Raw genomic sequence first — 22657 nt, 5'->3', positions numbered from 1 at the left:
ACCCCAGCAGGGCAGGACCATCCTCGCCCCTCGGTTCTGACCTGCTTGTGCTGTTATAAAAGTTCGCGTGCTTGGCATCCATTGTGGTCATTTGAAGCTGTAAAAACATGCCCAGTGCCTCCTGTGGCTCTCTGACCTCTGAGCAGCAAGCACAGCACGACGGAAACCCAACGGGACTTGGTCATCGTGCGAAGACCCCTCAATGACAGCTTGCTGTGTTGCTTCCTACTTGTGCTGTGACAATTAGGTGTGTTGCTTTTTTGTTTGTTTGATTTAAAACTCTATTTAACTGAGTTTGGGCTTTTACAGCATCATTTACCTATTAGAAAAGTCCTAATAGAAAAGTAACCCTCAGCAAATTAAGCACTGCCTCCCCTGAGCCAGGAGTGCAGTGCCGCTACTCCCGTGTTACATAAAGGGAAACTGAGACACAAGCAAATAATTTCTGAATGTGAACAAAGACGTGGTGGGCAGCTTCTGCCTCCGAGCAGTTATTATTACTGGTGAAGGTTACCAGGTTGGACCTGCAACAAATATATCTTTTCCTCCCCTTGGGCTTGGTTACTCTGACATAAATCAAGTGGCACAGCTATTCTGGAAGGGAAATTGCAGAAAAACTTATTCTGCAATAATTATGCTGGTTAGTGATTCTGCAGAGATGAGGGACGGTATTTCAACCTCTGCAGAGCTGGCAACATTTAATCATTATGTTTGCGCACAATTCCCGGCACAAAGAGGCCCTGATTTCCACCTGGTGCTTCTAAACACCATAACGATGCAAATTGAAAATGATTAACACTAAAGAAAGAGGCGGCCCCTTTCTCTACAATCTCTCCTATCTCTAAGCCCTCTCATTCCTTCTCTGGCAGAGGAGGCTCCCGTTTATTTTTAACCCAGCCCTCCAGATAGGACATTCCTGGATTTTTCCCTAAAAAAAGCACCTGCCTTTCTGGTTACACTAATTCCCATTCCCTCTTGATTTGGGAGAATGTTTTCAGCTGGATAAATCCTCCGACTGACACAAGCGCAGGACCGACAGGATCGTTTCTGTCCTCCCAGCACTAAATGATGATTTTATTTCCCTTTGTCCCAATGACACACGTTCTCAGGCCGGACTGTGCTGTGTGGGGAAATGTCCCTCTCTGCCACGACCACGTTGAACACATGCAGGGCAGCCTGCAGCCGTACTGCCAGCCACAGTACGGTTCTTACAGCTCATTTTCGCTGCTGCCAGCTCCGCTGTACTAATTATGCCACGCTATTTTCTTTCGCTTTCTTTGGTGAAGTGCTCTCTCCTTCTGTTATCTATTCCTAATTGCTTTATTGCCTTATTTTAGAAGCGTAAAAGTCAAAAGTGGCCAAATGGATTCTGAATATAGCAACCGTGAAGTCGACCGAGCAGCTCTTTAGCAGCGGTGAATCAGGATGGCTGCAGCTAACAGAGCTCTGCTGCTGGCACCAGCATGGATCCTGCTCACTTCTGCGGCACCGCAAAGACATTTGGCCTAAGCTGTTCTTAAAAGAAATGCAACTCTTTTTTTTTTTTCTTCTACCTAAGCACACCTGTGAAACGTCTGGGGAAATGTAAAGTCTCCCTCTCGTGTCTGCAGCTCAAGGACAGGTTAACCACCCCTCCGGGCCCTGCACCCACAAAACACGGGGGAAATACCAAATGCCAACCATCCACACCCAGCCACTATTGAACAAAAATACCAAAGTCTTATTTTAACATTGTTACAGCCATTCTGGCCTAAGCATCAGATAAGCATTATTCGGGACTCGTTTTGCACTAGTCATTGGTGCTTTGCAGTGCAATCACTTGTGTCTTATGAAAAGGGAAACTGAGGCACGTGGGTTTTGTTTTCTGGGAGAAATAGCAGCTTGGGACTGAGGTTTGTTAACCAGGTTACTGCATTAGGTCAAGTGCTGGCAGTCTTTGTCAGAGGCAATAGTTTCAACCCGTGTTGTTGGTGCTAAAACTGTTTCAGACATCCCTGGTGATTTAAGCTGGATGATGTTAAAGGAGACAGGTCTTATGGGGACAATCCTCATCACTTCCAAACATCATCATTCAGACATCTCAAAGCCAGAAGTGAAGCAGCCCAAATGACCTCTGAAACCCTTAAAACATTTCTTGGCACTGCTTATGACAAGAAGAGCTGGAGGCTGAAAGTTTCATTGCTCAAGAAAAGCAGAGATCAGTCTTTGCCTGGGGCACAGGGGCTGCACTGTGTGGGGATTTCAGGCTCCAGGACTCAATAGGGCCCTGGCCAGGCGCCTCGTGGAGCTTCGTCCCATCAGAGCAGGATGCCAGGGATGTAACCCAGCTGCATGACTGAGCATGCACGGGACCCTGCAAGGCCTTACGAGAGGTGGATGTCATCGCTGTATGGGCCTTTTTCGTGCTTCTAGGTGATTTGGAACAAGAATTAATGGTGAACAGCAAAGAAAGTGCCAGGATTTGGATGTGAAGCTGGTGAGGCTTGGTCCCCAGGCAGCCTCATGAGCCCTGCCTCTGCTCTTTGTGCAAGGACAGATCTGAGGCGCAGAGGGAATGATAACGCTCTTCAGCGTGATCCTGAAACTGCTGCCTTCCTCAAAGGGCACAGCACCACGAACGCGTACCTGGACCCCAAATTGCTACAGGGATGCCTTCGTTCCTACCCTGACCCTGGGACCCAGCTGGCATCTCGGCAAGGCCCTGCAGGCTGCTGCACCCCCTTACAGCGGGTCTGTGCTGCCCTGCACGGCTCCAGTTGGACATGACCTTGAGCACCTTCTACTCAAGACCATCACAGAAGCAGTCAGGGCCTCTGGTTTTACCCAAAATGAGGCTCCACTGCCCCGTGCAGAGAGCAAGCATGGCCTGGGAGGGCAGCGCAAAATGCTGGAAGCCTTTTGTGCCAGGCTTTGCTGTTGAAAGCAGGTCCTAGAATTGTCTTGCTTCCTTACTTCTGTCAGAAGGGCCTTCTGCATGGAAAAGGAAAAGAAAATGTATTTCCAGATGCTGGTGATCTATCCGAGGGTGGAGAAACTGTCCCAACTGCTTTCCTTCAGAAACCATGCCCTCTCTGCATCGTTTATATTTTTGGTTCTGTTTCCCTGTTGTGTTTGCTGTAGGAAGGAATTGTGCACCTGAAGTGCAAGACTGCACCCAATAATATTTAAAGACACGAAACCACAGAAAGACCGGCAGAACTATAAATAAAATACCTTGAAAGGGACTAACTGTCAAATTGCCAATAGTAAAAACTAGCAAAATGGAAAATGTATTTTTTGGTCACTCTAAAATGTCAGCCCTACCACCCTTCCTCTCGTTCACATCACACTGCTGTTCACCAGATCCCAAAGCCCTTCTCTGCCCCATTGTTTCTGGTTCACGGGGGATCATCTCCACTGGGTTTTCTCCCTGATGATCCTTTCTAGGTTTCTAACACGGGGATCATTTAGCTGAATGTAAGAATTCTCTAATAATCAAGCTTACAGCCACGCATGCACTCAACTTCTAGCTTGCTGGTTAAAGAGAAAACAGCCTAGTTTTGTTTGATTGTTTTTTCAAAACAAATAAGAGGGCAGAGAAAGTTGTGGTCATATAATGGGATCCATTAAAATTGCCAACAAGCCAATTTAAAGATTAATAGTAGGCAAATAAGCTCTCAGAGGTTTCAAGGGAAAATCAAAACATTTCAGTTCCAAATATTTTGACTGCATACTGGCAGATCTGACAAATATTTTAGGTAGTTGTGAAAGGGCATTAACCCCAGATAAGCATATTCATCCGTAGAGTGCTGCTCAGCCGCATGTGGTCTACCAGGGTGACAAAGCACATTTCTACAGAAAATGCAAGACTTTGATGCATACAGTAAATTGCTATAGGGTATGTCTGACTAAAAGACATGTATCCGCAGAATGAGTAAGGGAAAAAGTTCATGGTCTTTGCACAACTTGCAGAGAACTTTGGTGTTTTAGTGATTTTGTGCCTTAATTACATGTTGATACTTCTCTAAACACTGTGAAGACAACCTGACCAAGGTCTTTTTGGAATGGGAAACAAAAAGTTTATAGTAAACCACAAGCTGTATTATTAACATGTTGAGTTATTTTGCAATATGAAACACGTGTTAATAAATTAATCCATGTCCAAAGCAGAGGGTTATTTGAAACCCACTGGAAGTAAGTGCAGGACTTTTCCATCCGCTTGTCACAGCAGGAAGGAACAGCAGTGTGCTGCAGGTTGATTCAGGGTGAGGATTTAATCCAACTCTTGCTCTCAGGCTGAAGCCAAGATCCCCTGGTGGGGACACCGGCTGCGAGCGGGGTCGCAGCAGAGCCCAGCACGAGTCACTAGGCACAAGATTGGCATCCTCAGCAGTCCTGCGAGAAACGCACCTCGTGGCTGGCTGCGGGGCTTTTAGTGGGAACCCCTCGACTCAGGCGCCCAGGGCCAAGTAGGTAAGAGAGAGCTGGAAGGGGATGGAAATAGAGCCAAAATGTGAGTCATAGAACCGAGGGCATCTGCTTGCAGGGACTCCTCGAGTGGAATCTGTTGACGTGCAGTGTTTCCCTTCATCACCATAAAACTTCTGAAAATGTATACGTGGTCAGGGCTGGCTGTTAGTGCTCTGGAGCCTGGGTGAGGGGACATCTGGCCGTAGCAGGATGAGGGGGAGCTGCGTCCCTGTGGCAGCACCCTGGGGAACAAGGTCAGGAGGGGGAGCAGCATCCCTGTAGCAGCACCCTGGGGTGCAAGACCACCCCTGTGAACACCCAGCTCAGGGAGCAGCCACCCTGCTGCCTGTCCCCACGCTGTTGTCCATAGATTTGCGCCCAGTGCGCCCCACCAATAAGCACACAGAGTCAGAATCCACACGAAGACCTTTTAATTAACTCCTTAATTACACGGCTCTGCCCCCTCACAGCCCGTCCCTCAGCCCGGAGCAAGAAGACCCCCAGATCACGGGGAACCTGCGCTCCCTGTCAGGCTTCCCCTGGTTCAAACCCCCCGCGGTGTTCTCACACCCCACCCACACCCAGGTGTGCTTCTGGTCCTACACCACACTTCCAAAAAAAAAAAGAGGTGGAGGGGGCAAAAAACGAGCGTTTTTGCCTCAAAACTCCCCGCCGCGCGGGGGGCCGAGGGGCGGGCGGCGGCCCCGCCTCGCCTCACCTCAGGGCGCCGCCAACGGCCGGCGGGAGGCGCGGCCGCCGCCAGCCAATGGGAGCGGGCGCGCGGGCGGCTCTGTAGCGGCGGGGGGCTGCGGCGGGCTGCGCCCGGCAGCTGCGGGCGGCGCCGGGCTGCGGCGGGCAGGTGAGCGCGCGCGCGTGAGGCGGGCGGGAAGGGCGGGAATGGCGGGCACGCGCCCGGCGCCGCTCCGGTCCTGTCAGGCGGGGCTGAGGGGCCCCGCGTGAGGGGACGGGGCCGCCGCCGCCGCCGCTTCGGGCTGCCCCGGCCGCTTCCCCTCGGCTCCAGCCGCAGCCCCTCGGGGTTTTCTTCCCTCCCCAGAGGCCTGAGGCAAGAGGGGAGCCGCGGGTCTCCTCAGCGGGCGGCTGTGGAGGAAGTCGGGGGACTCTGAGAGGGGCTCCTGAGGTAAAGGGGGGGGGTGACAGCCCTCAGTCCGGCCCCGGGGGGCTCGGAGCCGGGCTCTGGGGGCAGCCGGCCCCGGCTCTGTGTGCCCCGGGTGAGGTGCTCCGTGAAGCGCCCTGCGGTGCGGCTGGAGCCGGCCGGGGAGGCCCGGGGGAGCGGGGGCTCGTCCCCGCTGCTTGCAGCAGGCTCCGTGGCTCCGAGTTGAGCCCGCGTCGCTGCTTCCCCTGAGGCGCTCGGTAACCGCTTCCCTGCGAGGCAGCCCCGGCAACTCCGGTTTGTGCTGGTGTTTGGCGTGGGGTGGCTTGGGAGCACGTTGAAGCAGCCAAAGGCAAGCGCAGAGCCCTCGTCTGCTGTTACCTCTTCTGCCTGAAGAGCAAAGCCCAAGGCAGGGAGCTGGGGCCGTGCTCCGACGTGGCCCCGCGCACGGAGCAGCTCGCTGGGCGGCAGGAGCAGGACAAACCCCCGTGCGTGGCGAGGGTTTGGTTTCCCCGTGTGCTTCCTTGGCTCCTGCCTGGAGAAGGCCAGGTCTTGGCAACCGGGAGCCTGAGCGCCGGCCTCTCCTCGTCCCGGTGAGGAGCTGGGGCATGGCGCCGCTCGGTGCGGGCTGGGCTTTCGGTCACACTTAGTGCTGAGCTGCTGGGCCCCGGTGGTCATCAGTTTGGAGACAAGCCGTGTTCGCTGTCTCGGAGTGCTTCTGTTCTGGAGCTGTCTCCAACTATTTCTTCTCCTTGCTTTCGGGACGTGTCTCACTGACGAGCTGGTGTGCTTAGTGCTGGGCACAGGTACGCGTGCACATCTTGCAGGACAGCTCCGGGCCCTGCAGAGGGTGGGCAGAGCTGCTCCCCAGGCTCGCCCAGCCCTTCTGGGACACACGTCAGGGCAGATGTGTCTGCCTGTCCCAGCATTGCCCCAGAGGATGATGAGATGCTCCCACTGCTTCAAAAAACTTGTTTGTGCCTTGCTTCTGCTGTGGATTTCAGAGCCAGTGCCTTCCTAACTTAGGTGTTCATTAAGCCCTAAATGTCTTGGCCTGTCACAATGTTCTTGCGCTAACCAGCTTTTCAAAGCCCAACATTACTTTGCTGGGAAGGGCTTAGGGGATTTCTCTTCCCCAGGGGCTCTTGTGGGAGAGCTACAGTGGGAATCTCAGCCTGCAGTGCAGGGCTTGGCTGGGGGCTTCCTCCTCCCACAGAAGCTGTCTTTTTATTTTATTCCTCTAAGCTAATAAAATATTATCAAGCTCCTGTATCTCTGAATGAAACGCTTCTGCAGAGATCAAAGGATGAGTCTCAGGTTGTTTTTCTTTAGGTCTGGATGAGAGAACGGCAGAGGAGGGGTCCCTGCGAGGCTGCGTGCCACCCTGCAGCAAGTACAGTCTGCAGCAGCTGCCAGCTCGGTGAGTGCAAGCATATTGAATTCTGCCTGTGTGTACACAAACCTCAAGCAAACACCCCCTTTCCTCTAAGAGGAAGAACATCTGTGATATGCTGGGGGGTGGGGGGTCCTCGAGAGGTTTCATTTATCTTGAGAAAGTTGTGGGACGTGTGTCTTTATCAATAAGCATTGTACACCAGATGCAAAAACAGTTCTTGTCCTTCTCAGCATGCCAGCAGCAGCAGTGCAGGCAGTGCCTGTCTGTGCACGGTCTGACACTCTTCAACTTCTCTGCATAATGGGATGGGAGGCTCTGGGTGGGGAGCAGCTTGTGTCTGTTTAGGTTTTTTGTTTGTTTTGCTGTGGCATCAGCTGATGGAGCTGGGCAGGGAGCAATGGGGTAGTACTGCAGCCCCGAGGAGGTCTGACTGCAGTGCTGGCCTGGGCACCAGATGAAGAGTTTTCAGCTTGTCTCCCCTTCACAGCGCACCATCGCAGCCCTGTGACGGATGCTGATGGAGATCCTTTCTCTCCTCTAGCATCTGTGTGGGTGGTGGTCTCCCTTGCAGCTGGAGAGCTGCTGCTAGCCCTAGCATAACTCCGGTCCTGCTGCAGCAGAGGAGGTACTGAAAAGGGCAGCAGAGCAGCGGTGGTTGCTGGAGGAAGAAGTTGGAGCAGCAGTCACCGCAAGAGCTTGTGTGGTTTAGACGTTGGCTGGGTTTGAAGAGGTGGCACCGTGCTGCTGAGCATGCCCCTGTGCTTCAGCTGAGTCTGCTCGCCGGAGTGCTGCCTGTCAGGGCGTGTGTCCCGAGGTTACCGAACGTCGTGTTAACCCAGGTGTGTGTGCCAGCCTCTCGAGCTGTGGAAGGAACGCTCCTGTCTGACAGCCGGATCTTCTGTGGGGTATCAGTGCTGACTTTAGGAGGGCCTTTGCAGACTCACCGCTACCTGGAGCAGGGGAAGGAAGAACTTCTTTTGTAAGAGGCTTCAGGAAAAGCTGCCACAAAGGTTGGGGGAGCTGAACGGCTCCTGGGGGCCATTAGCAGGGTGCGCGGGGTCTCCGGAGCGTGTCTCTGAGAGGATAAATCTGGTGCAAACCAGGGCATCCTGAGCTAGTGGAAGGAAAGGGACACGTGTTGGCGGGGAGCTCGGTGTGAGGATAGTGCCTGTGCTGGAGGTGCGCAAGGCAGTTTGCTTGATAACATCTGAAATGGATGCATGCAATTAGTCTGCCCTGGGAAGGTGCCTGGAGAGAGCCCCTGCCCTGAAGTGCAGGTAGCTGTTGGGTGGGTGGTGTGGGTGGGTCTGTTCAACAGCTGGAAGCCCCAGTGAATGCGGGGGGGCAGGCTCTGATGTGTGAGGTGGCGCGTCCCCGCTGTGCATGCGGACAGAGCCAAGCAGGGTGAGCAGGAAAGCGGTGGGAGGGCAGAGGGTTTGCTTGAGGCCAGCAGCAGAGGCCGGCTTTGGGCAGCACCAGGCTGTTGTAGCAGCTTTCCTGACACCTGTGAGGGAAGATGAGCAAATGCTGCTTCTGGGTGGTTTTTGGTGCCCTTCAGCTTGTGGGGTGTGTGACTTGTGGCATGCCCTCTGGCAGGTGCTGGCTGCTGCCACCCAGCCCTACCAGTGCTGCCCAAATCTGGCCGCGGAGTCCGACCCTTTGCTGAGGGGCTGTGAGGAGGCAGCTTAACCAGTCAGACACAGGCCAAAAGCAAGGCTTGGGTTGGCAGTGTAAAAGTGGAGTATAAATCCAGTATAAGGCAAAATGTTCTTGGCTTGTGCCTTACCAGATAGGAAAGCAGACGTATCTTGGGAAAAGTAACAGTAGCCCTCACCCAAATCCTTCCGCTTACCCGTTTTTCTTCATGGCTTCAAATTCCTCTTCTCTGGTTTCCAGTCCCTTTTTTGGTGCAGGATGTCACTTGCTTCTCAAAGCAAGTTGGCCCAACGTGCGGGGAGGTGACCATCAGCAAACTGCCGTTAAACAAGTGGAGTATCCGGCTGTAAGCGTGGTGAGGATGAGAAGAGCGTGCAGAAGCAGTTGCTGACGTAACTCAGTCCTTGTGGCAGACCTGAAGCCTAGCACCAATGCTCAGCAGCTAAAGCATCGAAGCACTGGCTGCGGTGGGTAAATGAACGGTACCAAATAGTCACGTAGTCAAGCGTGCTGCTTTAATTAAGACTGGTTAAGCGTAGCGTGTCTGGAGAAAACTGTCTGAAGTGCTCAAAAGGAAATCCTGATAAATTGGGATAGGGTACCCTTCGGAAGGATAATAGTGGAAAGAAACTGCAGTGACTTCAGAGCTGCGTGGGAGGGCGGTTTGTGGTGCTTGGTGCGGTGTTAGTAGGCATGCGGGCGTGTTCCCGCACCCAGGAGCTCAGATGCTCCCAGACTTGTGTCGTTAGCCACGGGTGGTGGCTTTAAGGGTCGAGTCTTTGGTCACAGAGAAATGTGTCCAGTGAGGGACGCTTGCACCAGAGCAGGTTCTTTTGGAAGCATTGCAGAAGGGCCAAGAACTGGAGCCGTGCAGGATCTGGGCAGCGGTGGCTGCCCTGTGCCACCAAGCACAGTGTGGTTCATCCCTGGAGCTGCCCTTCCTGCACGTGGGGGCCCTGGTGCTGGGCTGGGGGAGAAGTCACCAGGTGACAGGCAGAGGGCGGAGGAGATGAAGCCAGAGATGTGGGAAAGCAGGAGGACCCCGCGGGCTGCAGGGGAAGGCTTCTGCCTTGCTTCCAGGGCTGCTGTGAATTAACAGGGGTAACTTCTTTTCTTCCAGAATTAAACTTCAGGCTATCAAAAAATCCATCTGAAAATCTGACAAACTTTCCTATTTTCCTAGTTTTCAGCTACTGAGGTGGTGTTTTCCAGTCTTTTTCCTGTACCCTATGAAAATACAGTCATCTTCCAGTGTTTACCGTTAATGACAGGGTGCAACCAAGCACTTCATAACTTGCATCCGTAACTTGCATCCGTAACTTGCTTAGGGGTTTGCATACTGGGCTTGGTGGTTGCATTTCTTAGTGGGTCAAGACAAGAAACATTCTTCTGTTCCATTACAGTCTTCAGTTTTATTTTTAGCATAAGTGATATGGGCAGAAACAGATGGAGAAGTATAAATATTTGTCATAAGTGTCAAGTACACGACACTGGAGGATGACTTCGTTGCTTCCATGTGCTCGTGTCCCTGGATGGGGAAGTTCTCCTGAAAGGTCACAACCTTCTGAGGACGCAGCCTGAGAGGGAGGGCTGTCCCGTGGTGGCTGGGAGCTTCGCATCCCAGAAACCTGCTGGTTCAGGGAGTGGACCTGGCTGAAAATAAATCCCTATGTTTTATTTCTTGATGGAAGCCAGCTCATGAGCTGAGTCATGCCTTGTGATAAAGGTGTGGTTGGTTGAGGACTTGTTTCTGTTGGGTGGCTGCCCTGAGCAGGCATTATTTTAGGGCGAGTACCTCTGAGAGAGCTATGTCTTTTTTTTTTTTTTGCCAGAAGCCATGTGGGATTAATTTAGCCTGTTTGTCTCTGGGGTAGTTTCAGTGTTTTCTGCAGGCTGGTGGCTGTGTGCAGGGAAGGCTCTGAAGTGTTGTGATTAATTATTCAGCATTGTTTGGAATTTATGGTGAAGTTGTTAGCTAGTTAACAGCGACTGCTCTAATTATTCTGGTGTGAGTATAAACAGTGAGGCTGCAATGTGCCGCTCTGCTGGAGCAGCGCTTGAATAGATGCGTTTTGGAGACGGAGGCATCCTTCCCCTCCTTCCTGTTCCCAAGCTGTGCTCTCAGCAGAGCAGCTTCCAAGCGGGGACGCCCAGAAACCTAGCCCTCTGTTCTGCTGATCCTAGAGCTCAGTGGCAGCAGCGTGCCAGTCTCACTGCCTCACTCCTTCTGCAATCGCCTCTCCCTGGCAGCCTCCACTTGCTCTCACCGCTGTAAGCCAGGAGGATCCCGTCCCGTCCTTTTCGGCTGGCAGCAGAGCCTGGGTTCTCAGCAGGAGCCCTCGCTGCAGAGCGGGGTGGGGTACAAAAGTCTTCCAGCGGTGGGAAGCACAGAGCTGTGTGCCGAGGTGGGAGGACAAGGATGCCTCCCTGACCCCCCTGGTTCCTATGCACTGTTCTGTGCACGTTTCCGGGGTTGGCTGGCTGTTTTTATGGAGTGACTCCATAACTGTTTGACAACGTGCTAATGGCATGTTTTGGAGAACTCTTTGGTCTTAAACTGTACGCGGCAAGACTCCTGGCTCGGCACAGCTGTGCAGATAACATTCTCTTCAACTTCAGAGGGAAAAAATTCTTGCCTCTGGTGCTCTTGCTTTACGCTGATTTGTGCTGCGGCTGTTGAGCTCTACGTGTGCTAAATAAAAGCAAGGCCTGCAGATCCACAAAGCTCTGAACTGGAGAGGGCTGGTCTGGTTTGTAGGATATTAAATTAACACAGAAGACTGAATCGGTTTCTCTTTGCTGCAGATTTCCTTGGTAACACGAAGCCCCAGCTCAGAGAGAGACCCGAACGCCGAGTACATAGCAAGGGTGTTAAACGGAGCGGGCATGAGGGGCTCAGCTGGGGTGGGAGCGAGGAATAAAGATGTGCTGTGGAAGCCCAGGCTGAATAACACTTCTTGAGGATGTGTTAGTGTTGGATTCACAACTGCTGGTGGCTGTGGTGCCCGTCAGTCACACCAAGGAGTTTCAGATCATGCCCTGGGCTTCAGTCCCTGTACCTGCAGCTTGGTGCTGTGTTGGGGCAGTGCTCGGCAGTCAGCTGCTGCTCTTCTGGTGGTGGCTGCTGTTTTGTGGTGATACCTGTGGTGCAGAGCTCACTCACAACTTTACCTTGCAGTCTTGTGATCGCAGCAAAAGGATCAGTAACCCTGCAGTTTGGCTTGGTTTTGCCCTGCTTTTTCGTGGCATATTTACCAACTCAGGCTGAGCCCTCCTAGTCATGGTAAGGAAAGACTTTACCATAGGTGTCCCCTTCCCTCTCCCACCTCTAGGTAGTGGCTGAGTTTCTGTTCTAAAGAACAGAAGTAAGCCTTAAAAACACGAAAGAGCTGGTGATGACAGGTTTTTCACCTGCTTTTATGCAGGTAGCTTGGGCACAGCCTGCTGAAGCCCCCAGTTGCAGGTTGTCACAGCTGCAGTAGATAAAGCAGAGGAATTGGGCAGCAGCAGGGAAAAATGTGCCAGTGTATCTTTGCAGAGCGCTGTGTGCGTGTATGCTCACCTGAGGCTGGCTCTAATTACCAGCCCCGTGCTGTTCTGCTGTTGCGTCCAGCTCTGTTAACCTGCTCCAAACTAGCTCCTGCCTTTGTGATTCCTCACCATAGCAGTGGCAACACTTGGGCATCACCAGAGCTCTTCCTGCCTCTGGAGCTCCTCCTGGGCTAGCTACAGCTGGTGGTCTTAGTCTGCCCTGCTGCTTTGATGGGCGCTCTCAGAAATCGGGGTGCTCAAAGGGACCCCTGCCAGAAGAGGACCCGTAGCTGCTGCTTCGTGCTGGGTGTCTGCCACCAAGCCCTCCCTACCCCTTGCACCACCGTAGCACACAGGGCCTTGTCTTTTTGTGGGCAGGGAGCTGGAAGTTGTGTGAGCTGCCTCCTTGTTAGGAGCCTGGGATGGATGTTGTCTGCGGGTGAATCACGGCTCCACGAGGGAAGGAGGCTTCCTTGTCACAGGGTGTGAAAAGCGATGGATGTAACACAAAAGCAAATGGATTTTCCCCTGCAGGGTGTCAAGTACTGCCCTGGAAAAGCGTGTTCTGCTGCTTCAGAGCTTCTCTCCCTGTCTCCTATGAATGGCTGCACACTGCTGTGGAAGAACTGGGGGGAAAGGAGTAAGAACTGGCTTTGGGTAGTGGTAATACGGAAGGCATAGCCGTGTGCCAAAGAGATCAAGCGAGCTGAAAATGCAGCAGGTCCTTGATGCAGCGTTCCCGTGGCCAAAGACAGACGCTTACAGTTCCCATGCCTACGGACAGGTGTGTGTGGCTGGACAAGTCAGGGCTCCATGCTGCACTCCCTCACCTGGCTCTGGTCCTGCTGCCGGGGCAGTGCTGTTCTGTGACGGTGGGGGTCCTCTTGTGCTGTGTGCCTACAGCAGGATGAAGACAGAAGGCTCATCCACTGTGCTCTTGCTGTTTTCCTGTGGCTGATGAGATGCCCTGGTGCTGCAGTCAGGAAAGACCCCTTCTACAGCTGTCAGGTAGCTTGGTGACAAAGGTTAACAATACCTGAGGCTCCCAGCTCTGCAAGGCAGAGCATGCAATGGACCTGAGAAGGGTTTTTGCCTTATAATGTAAGCACCTCAGCCCCAGGCTGGCAGGTGGGGCTGGAGAAATGGGAGGTGTCTGAGTGTAGCTTGTCATGCAGGGCCTTGCTGAATGCAGAGGGACCAGGAACGTGTGCCTCTGCCTGAGGACTGGGTTATGGGGTCACTGCACGTGTAGGGTGAGACTTGGTGGAGCTGTGAGAACAAGGTCCTCTGGCTTGGCTTGTCTCGTGTGCACAGCACTGGCCGAGGAGAGGCTGGGGAAGTGGGAGCATGTGAGGAGAGGGGGAGGCTTTATGCAAACGTGGGAGGGCTGCAGCTTTCCCTCTGGAAGTGCAGCTCAGCCCAGACCATGTAAAGGTGCCGTGTGGGCTTTGCCTGCCTTTGTTCTGTGGTACTGCTCGTGAACCTCAGTGCTTTCAGCTGGCAAATCAGGCCGCGTCACTACTGTGCACTACACATTAGAGAGATCAGGCATCTCTGCCTGCATGTTTCCATACTCTAATCAGGCTTCTTCCTTTTCCTTTCTCATGCAGTATTGATGGGAGCAGTGCGTGCAATTTGCCTTGAAGCGATAGTGAAAAGGCATGACTTATTCATAGCGATTGCAGGAGTTCATTCCTTACTGCCAGATGGACTGATTGAAGTCAGGCTGCAGAGTGGAGCTGGCCTTTTTTGTAAGGATCGGAGCCTTCGCTTTGCTGCTTCAAAGGAACGGAGAAGTGGCCATCCAGAACGATAATCGCAGATGGGAAAGGGCAGTACGTGATCACACCTCACCTGGGGGAACTGGTTCTGCTGTAGCACATGCTCCTGGCCACTGAACGAGTGAGTAAAGCCAGTGCTGCTTTCTCCATGCTCTTCAAACACCTGTCTGCTTGCCTTGTGGTTTCTTGTGCTAAGAGCCCTGTGGGGACCAGCGTTGTCTTAGTACAGCATGAGGCAGAGGTGGTAACTGGGCTTGAAATACTCTGGCAATGGAATCAGCCTCCAGATCCGAGTTAATGAACCACAGACGCACTCAGAACACAAGGCCCCGGGGCTGTTTGTTAGCAGTAATGTGTCCGGTTTGCCCCCAGGGCAGCGTGTTGCTGGGCTGCTTGGCTCAGCGCCTGCCCAGCTCCCCGGGAAGCCCCTTCCTGCTGCACCCGCAGGGGGCCTGGCCCTTGCAGCTCCCAAGGCTGACGCGGGTCAGAGTGGAAAAGCAGAAATTATTGGTGTGGCTGCAGTGCCAAGGTGTTTTTGCATTTCTGGTGTGAGCTGGATAGTAATACCTGGGTTCACTGAGGTGTGTTGTGGCTTCTGCAAAGTGCCAAGTCCATTAGGATCTAATGGAGGGAAGGAAACCTCTCAGAATCCTTAATATTTGGAGTTCTTTAGCTATGAAGAAGTACTTCCTTGCCTTGAAATGTTCTCTTGCTGTGAAATCCATTCCAGTCTCTAAGACAGCGAGTCTCCTTTCCCTCTCTTCCCATGCCCCAGGTTTTATTAACCTAGAAATGTGCTGACACTTCACCATTAAACTGGTTTCTAGCCCACTGAGGAGCTCTGCAGTTCCTTTGCAAGCTGTCGGTGCGGCTGCATGCAAGGGGAGAGGATGGCTCAGTTCATCTCCTGGGGTCTGCATTCTTCCTAGCCGATGGCTTTTTGCAAGTCTCTGACAGCAGAGAGCCGTGTCCATGTGTAGCTGCTCCCCTCTGAAGGAAGGGTGTGGGGAAGAGGCATTGAAGAGAATTGCATCACTGTGCTTTAATGCGTTTATTTTGGCAGCGCTGTCTGCCTGCGGAGGAGCTGTCTCAGCAGACAAGGGCACTGCTCAGAGCCTCACCGCAGCGTCTGTCCCACCCTGGGGACCCGGGGGCCGCTCGGTGCCCAGGCAGTCCGTCACTCTCAGCAGGCAGCTCAGGACCCTGGCTGCGCCCTTCCAGCTCCGCTCCCCGGCAGCTTGGCCTTGCTGCGGGGGGCCCGAGGGAAGCCCCCGTGGCCGGCAGGAGCAGGCACCGGGCCTGCATTGCTCAGGGTCAGCACTCGCCAGCAGCCTGCTCGTATCTCTGCAGGTAGCACCTTGTAGCAAGGTCATCCCAGCCACAGCTTGCTTACTGATGTTGAACAGCATCAATCTGTCTTCTCCAGAGCCTTCTGAACACTTCCTCGGCCCTGGTATCTGCTGGGCTGAGCCGTGCTGGCAGCTGGGAGCTCCAGTGTCCAGGCGGAGGTGCCTACAGTCAGTGCTGAGGCCGAAGGACTCTCTTGATGGCCTCTGACCTCACAGGGCCTGGTTCTTCCTGCCCTTCCCAATCCTGCCGTCCAGCTAGGCAGCCCTGTGGAGGCTCACCAGGGCCAGAGGACTCCTGAGCAGCCCCTGCATGCAGGCAGGCAGCCAAGGGCTGCCCGAGGCTGCTGAGCAGGTGGAGGTGTGGAGGAGGCTGCCCAGGGGGAATCTGAAGAGACTGAGGGGTTGCCCCAAGGGTCTGTGCTCCTTGGGCCTCTTGTCTTTAGACCTCCCTGAAAAGTGCAACCCCAACGCCTCCCGGGCACACGGAGCACCTAGTGCTGACAGAAAGACCTTCCTCACGTAAAAGGCAGATGGATGGAGCTGCTCCTTCCCACACAGAGCAGGCAGCTGTTGGGCTGCACCACCTCCCGCAGATGCCGGGGAGCAGCAGCTGCTCCTGCCCTTGGTGCCAGGCAGGGCCTGCATCCGGCTCTGCAGCACATTAAATCACGTGCTCTGCTCAGAGTCTCTCTCCTGTCAAGCCGTTTGTTCTAGCTACATTCTTGTCTGCTTAGAAACTTGTCATTTTTCTAGCCTTTTTCAAGCTCACCTACCAGAGAGAGCATGAGAATTATCAGTATTTAGGCATACGATAACGATACAAGAAAAATAAAATGAAGGGTTTTAATTATATGGTTTTCTTAATTCCTTTGATGTAGAGGCTGGTGGAAGCTAAGTGGATTCAGGGCCAGACTTGCACAGGCATCTGGGGGAAGGGACTGCAAATGAGCCTAGCCAGCCAGGAAATTGCACATTTAAATATAGTTCTCAGTAGGGTCAGCAAAACACCCGGGGGGTGAGTTAAGAACAAAACTTGTGCCGTAATGGGTTCGTTTAGCTGCAGACATCTTAAGGGAAGCAAAAAGGGATCCTGGGAGCGAGGGAAGCAAAGCGAAGGGTTGGTGTCCCATCTGATGGGCAGCTGTGTGCTGCTACAGGTCTCTCCCAGGCAGCAGCGTCCTTCTCATCCTGTGCTGGCTGCTGCACGGGCTGATGGCGAGAAACTGCTGAAGGGATTTCTGGTTTTGGGGTGGTTTCCTGGGAGGCTGTAAATCCCTAGTTCCCGTAACGCAGTAAGGCTGCTGGTGCTGCTGTCAGCTGTGGCACAAAGCACGGCCTGGGTCATCCCGTTCACCTGGTGGTAGGAAGGTGGGGGCAGTGGCTGCCTTGGTTGCCCTACGTGAGGTAGGGGACAGCTTTCCCTGGGAGGCTGCTGCTCTCGTCCCGAATGGGTGAGTGGGACGGTGCTTCCCACCCCCGTGGGCACAGACCAGTTTCCGTGCCCTGTTGGGTTGGGGCAGTGACTGGAGTTGGTGACAGGAGCCTGATTTATCCTGGATAAAGGGATTTCGGGGAAGTGAAGCTTGGCGCTTGTCCCTTTGGAAAGCTGCAGCCATGGGTTTTGTCCTGCTGGGACCTGTGATACTTCCAGCAGAGGGACAAGATCAGTGTCCCCTTGGGCACCTGGGTAAAGCAGGATGTAAAGCAGGCAGAGCCCAAGGTGTAAGGCGCTTCCTTACACCTGAGTAACCTGAAAGCCAGCAGTGCTCTTCAGTTTGACTCAGACAGAGTTTGCCAGGAACGAGGCCTGATCCTGCCTCCCTCCCTCCAGAGGGCTGGAGAGCTGTTGGCCTCTTTGGTTAGCTGGAATGAGACTTCACAAAAGCTGTGCACCCACACGGGAGGGAAGCGGTGAGCTGCTCGCCTTGCCTGCAGCCTTTCAGAGCTCTGCTTCTGTATCGTGCTCCCTGGGGGAGCTGCACGGAGCTGAGTAAGGAGCTGTGTGTGCAGCCAGTGCCTCGAGCCCTTCTGAGTCAGTTGTGGTGTGCGTGGTATTTGGGGACCTTGATGACCTGCTGGAGACCCGTAACTGGGTGACACTCGCCTTGTGACTTAAAAATGGCATGGGAGGAATGCCTTGGGGTCACAGAGATGGTTGAAACCTTGAACTTGGAATACGAATGAAAGGAAGTGCAAAAGAAGGAGCAAAACTCTTTTGAATTTGGGAATATAATTCGCCTATGAGTGGTCTGTTTGTCATGGGTGCTGCGTATTGTCTGACTCTCCTGAACAATCACACCTTAAAAATGGTGGTCCTGGGTCACTGCATGGGGTTTCTGTGCTGCTGCTCCTTAAAGCTAGCACAGACTTGGTAGGTTTGTTTATGCAGGTGCCAGCTGGGGTTCACTCTCAGGGAGTTCAGCACCCCCTTAAAAGAACCGGCCTTTTAGGGACAATTTCTTTAAGCTTTCTTTGAAATGCCTGCCTTGCTGATAAGCTCGTAGAGCTGGCGCGTGCCTGTCAGCGTGTCCTACAGCTCTAAGCACAGTGGGGCAGCGAGCTCTGCACTAATTGGTGCTGTTGCCACGCTATTGAGAAGTTGTACTCACTGGCCAAATTTTCAAGTGCCGGTCTAGGCTCTCTGCCTGGATGTCAGGAAGGGGAAACTAATTATAGTGTGAAACCAGGAGAGCAGACCAGCCTAAAGGAAATGTCATTAAGGTTCTCCTCAGGCCCTGGGTCAGCCTGTGTCAAATCACAGCTGTATCAACCTCTTAATTTCTTCCTCCTTCAATTTAAATTACCACCAAGTGTTTTCTTGGAAGTGTAACCACCTTTTATACCAGGGGAGTGAATTCTGGCTGTTTCCTCTAATTCCAAATAAGAGAGGTGGGGCTGGGATTGCCGAAGCCAGGAGGACAGTTTCTCGCCTTGCCTCTCCTTCTTGCTCTGTAGCACTGTGCAGAGCTCTTGTGTTGGCTTCCTGGGGGCTCTGCACTGGGGTCTGCTGTGGGGCAGTTGGGGTTTATCCTCTCCAACACTGCAGGAAGGGTGGGGAGGATGCCTGAACTTGTGTGTGGCCATCACGTACAACACATAGTGCTCTCTGTGTGACGTGTGTCACACCGCAGAGCTCACTTCGCTCATTTTTAAGCTGTTAATGTCTGCACCACCCTGCCTCCAGCATCTGCTACTGGCCCCCAATGGAGGTAGGTACATGCCCTGACTCAGTATGGCTTGTCCTGTAAATCATCTGTCATCTCTTCTAGATCTCATGACCCGCACCTCAAGCTCAGTGCTTGTTCAGGAAGCTAGAGCAGCCCTGAGTCCATAACACGTGTGGATTGTTGTTCTCCCTTGCAGCTCCTTCCTGAGATGGGAGATCTCGGCATCAGCTGGGGCCGTGAGGTGGGACTAGAGCCATGTAAATCAGAACTTGCTTTATAAAAGAAAGCATATTCCAGTTTTTAACCTAGTTTCCTTCTGGAACCAGACCCTGTGGGGAAGATGAGCCATGCATATGCCATGTGTCTGTCGTTCCTGTCTCCCACCCTGCCGCACAGCAGCTTCCAGATCTTTGTTCTCCTGAATTCGAGTGTCTGGTGCTGGTTAAGGCTTCAAAGACGTGTCACAAGCTGCCAGGGAAACGCTTGGCTGCACAGACAGGGAGGACGTTACGGTGAGGGGCTCTGTTAATTAGTCCTGCGCTTCCCAGCACAGGGGGACGTGGTGCTGCTTCTGTCGTCTTCGGTCTCTTGCCTGCCACCCACACAGCGCCCTCATTTCCATCAGCCTGTGCTGCTCAGCCCTGAAGGCTCTCCTCGTGGTGGGACCCGCTGGGGCTGGGCAGCCCTCCTGTGGTTCAGGCCTGGGCTGCGGGGACACCTGCAGAGCTGCTGCACGTCCTCTGCAGCGGAGCAGAGAGCTCAGGAAGAGCAGCAGGCTGGGAGCCATGCCACAGGTAGCCTGCCCGCAGCCTAGTGCAGAAATCTTAGCTCAAGATGTCTCCTGCCAGCAAGGCTGGTGTGTGTGACACTGCAGCACTTCAGCTGGGGTTAACACGCAGCCTCTGGATGATCCAACTGCTGCTCCTGAGACCAATTTTTCCCCTGTCAGAGTTCATACCGAGGGTTAATATAGCAAAGAAAAATCCCTAAAACATAAATAATCGGCTAGTCTTCAGCTGGACACAGCTCTCCAGCAAAGAGGATTTGCAGTGCCCCGTTGTAACACCTGGTCGTCCTCCAGCAGCGCTGAGCCCCTGTTGTGCAGAGGGAGGAAGGTGCTGGGTGTCGAGGTCGGGACGAGCGGAGCAGGGTCAGGTCCAGGCACAGACGTCCTGCCTGGGGTCCGGAGCGACCTGAGGGAGCCAGCAGGATGTTCGGATGTGCTCGTGAGCTGGGCGACTGCACTTCCACTTGGGTGCTGGCTAATAAAGAGTGTAGCATGGGAAATAAAATCCTTGGAGGAGATTTAATAACTGGGGAGAATAATTGTGAAGTGCTTCAGAATATTAACCAATAGCTGAATGCATTTAATTAGCTTAATGAAGCTGGGTGCCTGGGCTCTTTTTTTTAATCAAACAGATGGGCGAAACATTACGCACAAAAAAATGAGTTCTAAATACAATGAATGCGTTTAATTAGCAAATAAAAGATGGAAAGGGTTTGTTTTTCAACTTCAAGTGAGAGATTCTTCTTCACTGAGTGCTCTCAAAAGCAGCCATACGTGCCGTGGGTTCCCAGCAGTCCCAGGCTGGTGGAATTTGGAGTGGTTTGGGTGCTGGAGGTGGGAGCCAGGTGCCAGCCTGTGGCTGGCTGTGCCGGTAGGAGCCGTGCCGTGCCGCTATGCCACGATGGCATGGAGCCTGCCGTGGGCGCTGCCGTGGGCTGCGTTCCCCAAGGGCAGGCTCAGCAGTAACACTGCTCAGCCTGCAGCTCCAAAGCCTTTTACCTAAGGGTTCGTACGCCATCACCTCTGCTCTGCAGAAGGGGAAGGGAGCAAGCAGTAACCGGGGCTACGCAGCGAGGGTGTGAGTTGGGTGTGGGATGTGGGGTGCTGGTGAAGGTGCCCTCAGTATTCGGGGCACCAGGGGAGAGTTTCACTGACAGCCTGGGCTTGCTTCATCTGTGCCTGTAGGACGTGTGGCCACCCGTCTGTAACGCTTCTGGCCCCAGCTGAGGGCATCACCTGCTGCTGCTGGTCTCACTGGCCTCCCTGCGGTGCTGGTGGCCGTCCCTGCGGGTGCCAGGACAGCACAGGACACACCTGCCACCTCTGTCCCACGGACAGCCTCAGTGTGCTCTGGGCTGTGCAGAGGATCTGTCCCCGTGCGTACAGCCACGCACAGCTCGCGCATGCCGTAGTGCCTGTCTGTAACGAGCTGCCTCGTGCCACAGGAGCTTGTTGCAAATGAATGACCTGCCTCTCCCCACGAACCTCCACACCCGTGTGGGTCTGTAACACAGCTCTGTCGTATCGCCGAGTCTTGCCAAGCCTGCGAGCGTTCCCTCCAGCCTCGTGTTCTGAGCCAAACAAGCCCTTTTGATATTAAGCCTATAATAATAACACCTTGTAGCTAGAGTATGTTTTCCCCATTAGCGGATTACTCAGCGCTCTGTGCTTTTGAGGTAGTGTTTAACAAAAGCAGAGACTTTCCCAGACTATATTTAATTAAACAGAGCTCCGAGATCTCTTCCGCTTCATTTCAGTGCTGTGACTGTATCGCTCTGCGGTCTCATCCCCGCAGCAGCCAGGAGTGGAGTGTGTGCTCTGCCCGTGCTCTGCGTGTGCTCAGGCCAGTGAGGGGCCCGGCCATGTGCTAACACCAGGCGCTCCCGGCGGGACCCGTGGGTTCCCTCTGCTCCCGGTACCTGTGGGGAACGCGGCCCTTGGGCCAGCCTCTGAAATTGAGCAGGTACCTGGGCCGAACCGTGCGCCCTGTTCAAGTGACAGCCCGACTAAAGTGCCTTTAGCTACAAATAAATTTGGGATCTTAAGTTCTACCTGTTTCTTTTTTGAGGCTAGTGCAGGTATGGGAGCGTTTGGAGCATGATGGCTCGGTTATCAGCAGTTAGGTACAAAGGGAAGCTTCAGTTTGGAGGTTCCTTACTTCTGCCTTAGGAGATTTCTGTGAGCAGATGGTGATAGGCTCTGGTTTTGCTTATCATCGCAGATTATTTGCCAGATAACTGTTGTGACTAATGCTTTGGCCTGTAGACTGTTTGAAATCCCGGAGTCAGGTTTCTGGTAGAAATACTTGTGTTTGCAAATCTTACAATCTGTTCCTGTGCGCAGACGTCACCGCTAGCAGGGGGCTGCTCCCCTGTGGCAGGTGCCCTCAGCTCCGCAGCACAGGGGCAGCCCTAAAGCAGAGCCCCCTTCCCACAGCAGGGTCAGAAGTGGCACCTTTGTGCCCAGTTTTGGGTTTATTGGATTTTAGAGCTCCTTATGGCTGAAGCCCCAACCTCGGCAGGGCACTGGTGGCAGCACCAATGAGGGTCCTGCAGCCACCAGCTTGCCTCTCCCTCTCCTGAGAGGCTACTGTGATTTTTTTATCTTCTTCTTCCACCTCTCCCTTCTTTTAAAAAAAGAAAATTTCTCTCAGATGTCTCTGGAGAGCTGGCTACAGTAGCTGCTTGACTGATTTATTCTAGTATTTTAACATTTACTGGATTTACATAACAGCCAAACAATCTGTTTCAGGAGTTTAATATAAACCCAACTCCAGTGAGTCACATCCATGTCAGTAATAATGCAAGGAGAGGCAGCTGGGGGAGCGAGGAGGTGACTTTTTCTAGGTTTCTGCATGGGAATATCTGGCTGCCTGAAATATCTCTGACGCCTTGCAGCCGAGCGACGCTGCCAGCTCTCCTCCACCATCGGGGATTTGTTCTGAAACTTGGAAAGGTCAGTGGGTGCGTCACGCCAGCGCTCCTGGCTGTGCTCAGGACCCTCCTGAAGCTACCCAGGCGGTGCTGGTGCCCTGGCCGCTCCCCAGCCACGTTGGGTGGTCGGTGCCAGGTGAGCTGGGCTTGTTCCTTCGGGGCTGTGGGAGTGAGATCCGTCGGGATGAGTAACAGCAGGGGCTTTCTGCAGCACAGCACGTGGTGTGCTGCCTCGAGTCCTGCCCAGGCAGAGTAATTCTGCAGCTCCCCAGGTTGCTCCGTGCGGCCATGTGAATGCAGCCAACCTCTGGGGCAGCCCTGCTGCAGGTAGCCTGGCCCGCCCTGCTCCAGAGGCTGGTGGGGGCAAAGTGCGGTCAAGCAAACCAGGCCTGCAAACGGAGCTGGCTTTTCAGGGAACCCGCAGCGAGGGGCTGCAGGAATGGGGTTGCTGGATTAGCGTCAGCATCACCGCCTGCGTTAGAGGCTGGCTGTTCAGC

General features: G+C 53.7%; 1 protein-coding gene across 4 annotated transcripts in view; it reads left to right on the top strand.

Annotated features, from left to right (window-relative positions):
* The first annotated feature begins 5181 nt into the window (after positions 1–5181).
* CAMKK1 (calcium/calmodulin dependent protein kinase kinase 1) overlaps positions 5182–22657 on the top strand; it is a 93974-nt gene continuing 76498 nt past the window's right edge. For 2 of the 4 annotated variants that reach the window (XM_083806032.1, XM_083806035.1), the window contains exons 1-2: positions 5344–5587; positions 6893–6980. The gene's annotated coding sequence lies outside the window, so the exon portion shown is untranslated. Of the gene's footprint in view, positions 5309–5343; positions 5588–6892; positions 6981–13753; positions 14046–22657 lie in introns of those variants that run through there. The other 2 variants (XM_083806034.1, XM_083806031.1) reach the window with 2 other exon arrangements.

Source organism: Anser anser (genome assembly GCF_964211835.1).
Source record: "Anser anser genome assembly, chromosome: 20".
NCBI classification, from domain to species: domain Eukaryota; kingdom Metazoa; phylum Chordata; class Aves; order Anseriformes; family Anatidae; genus Anser; species Anser anser.
Note: the sequence above shows the minus strand (reverse complement) of the source record. Positions and strands in the feature narration are given on the sequence as shown.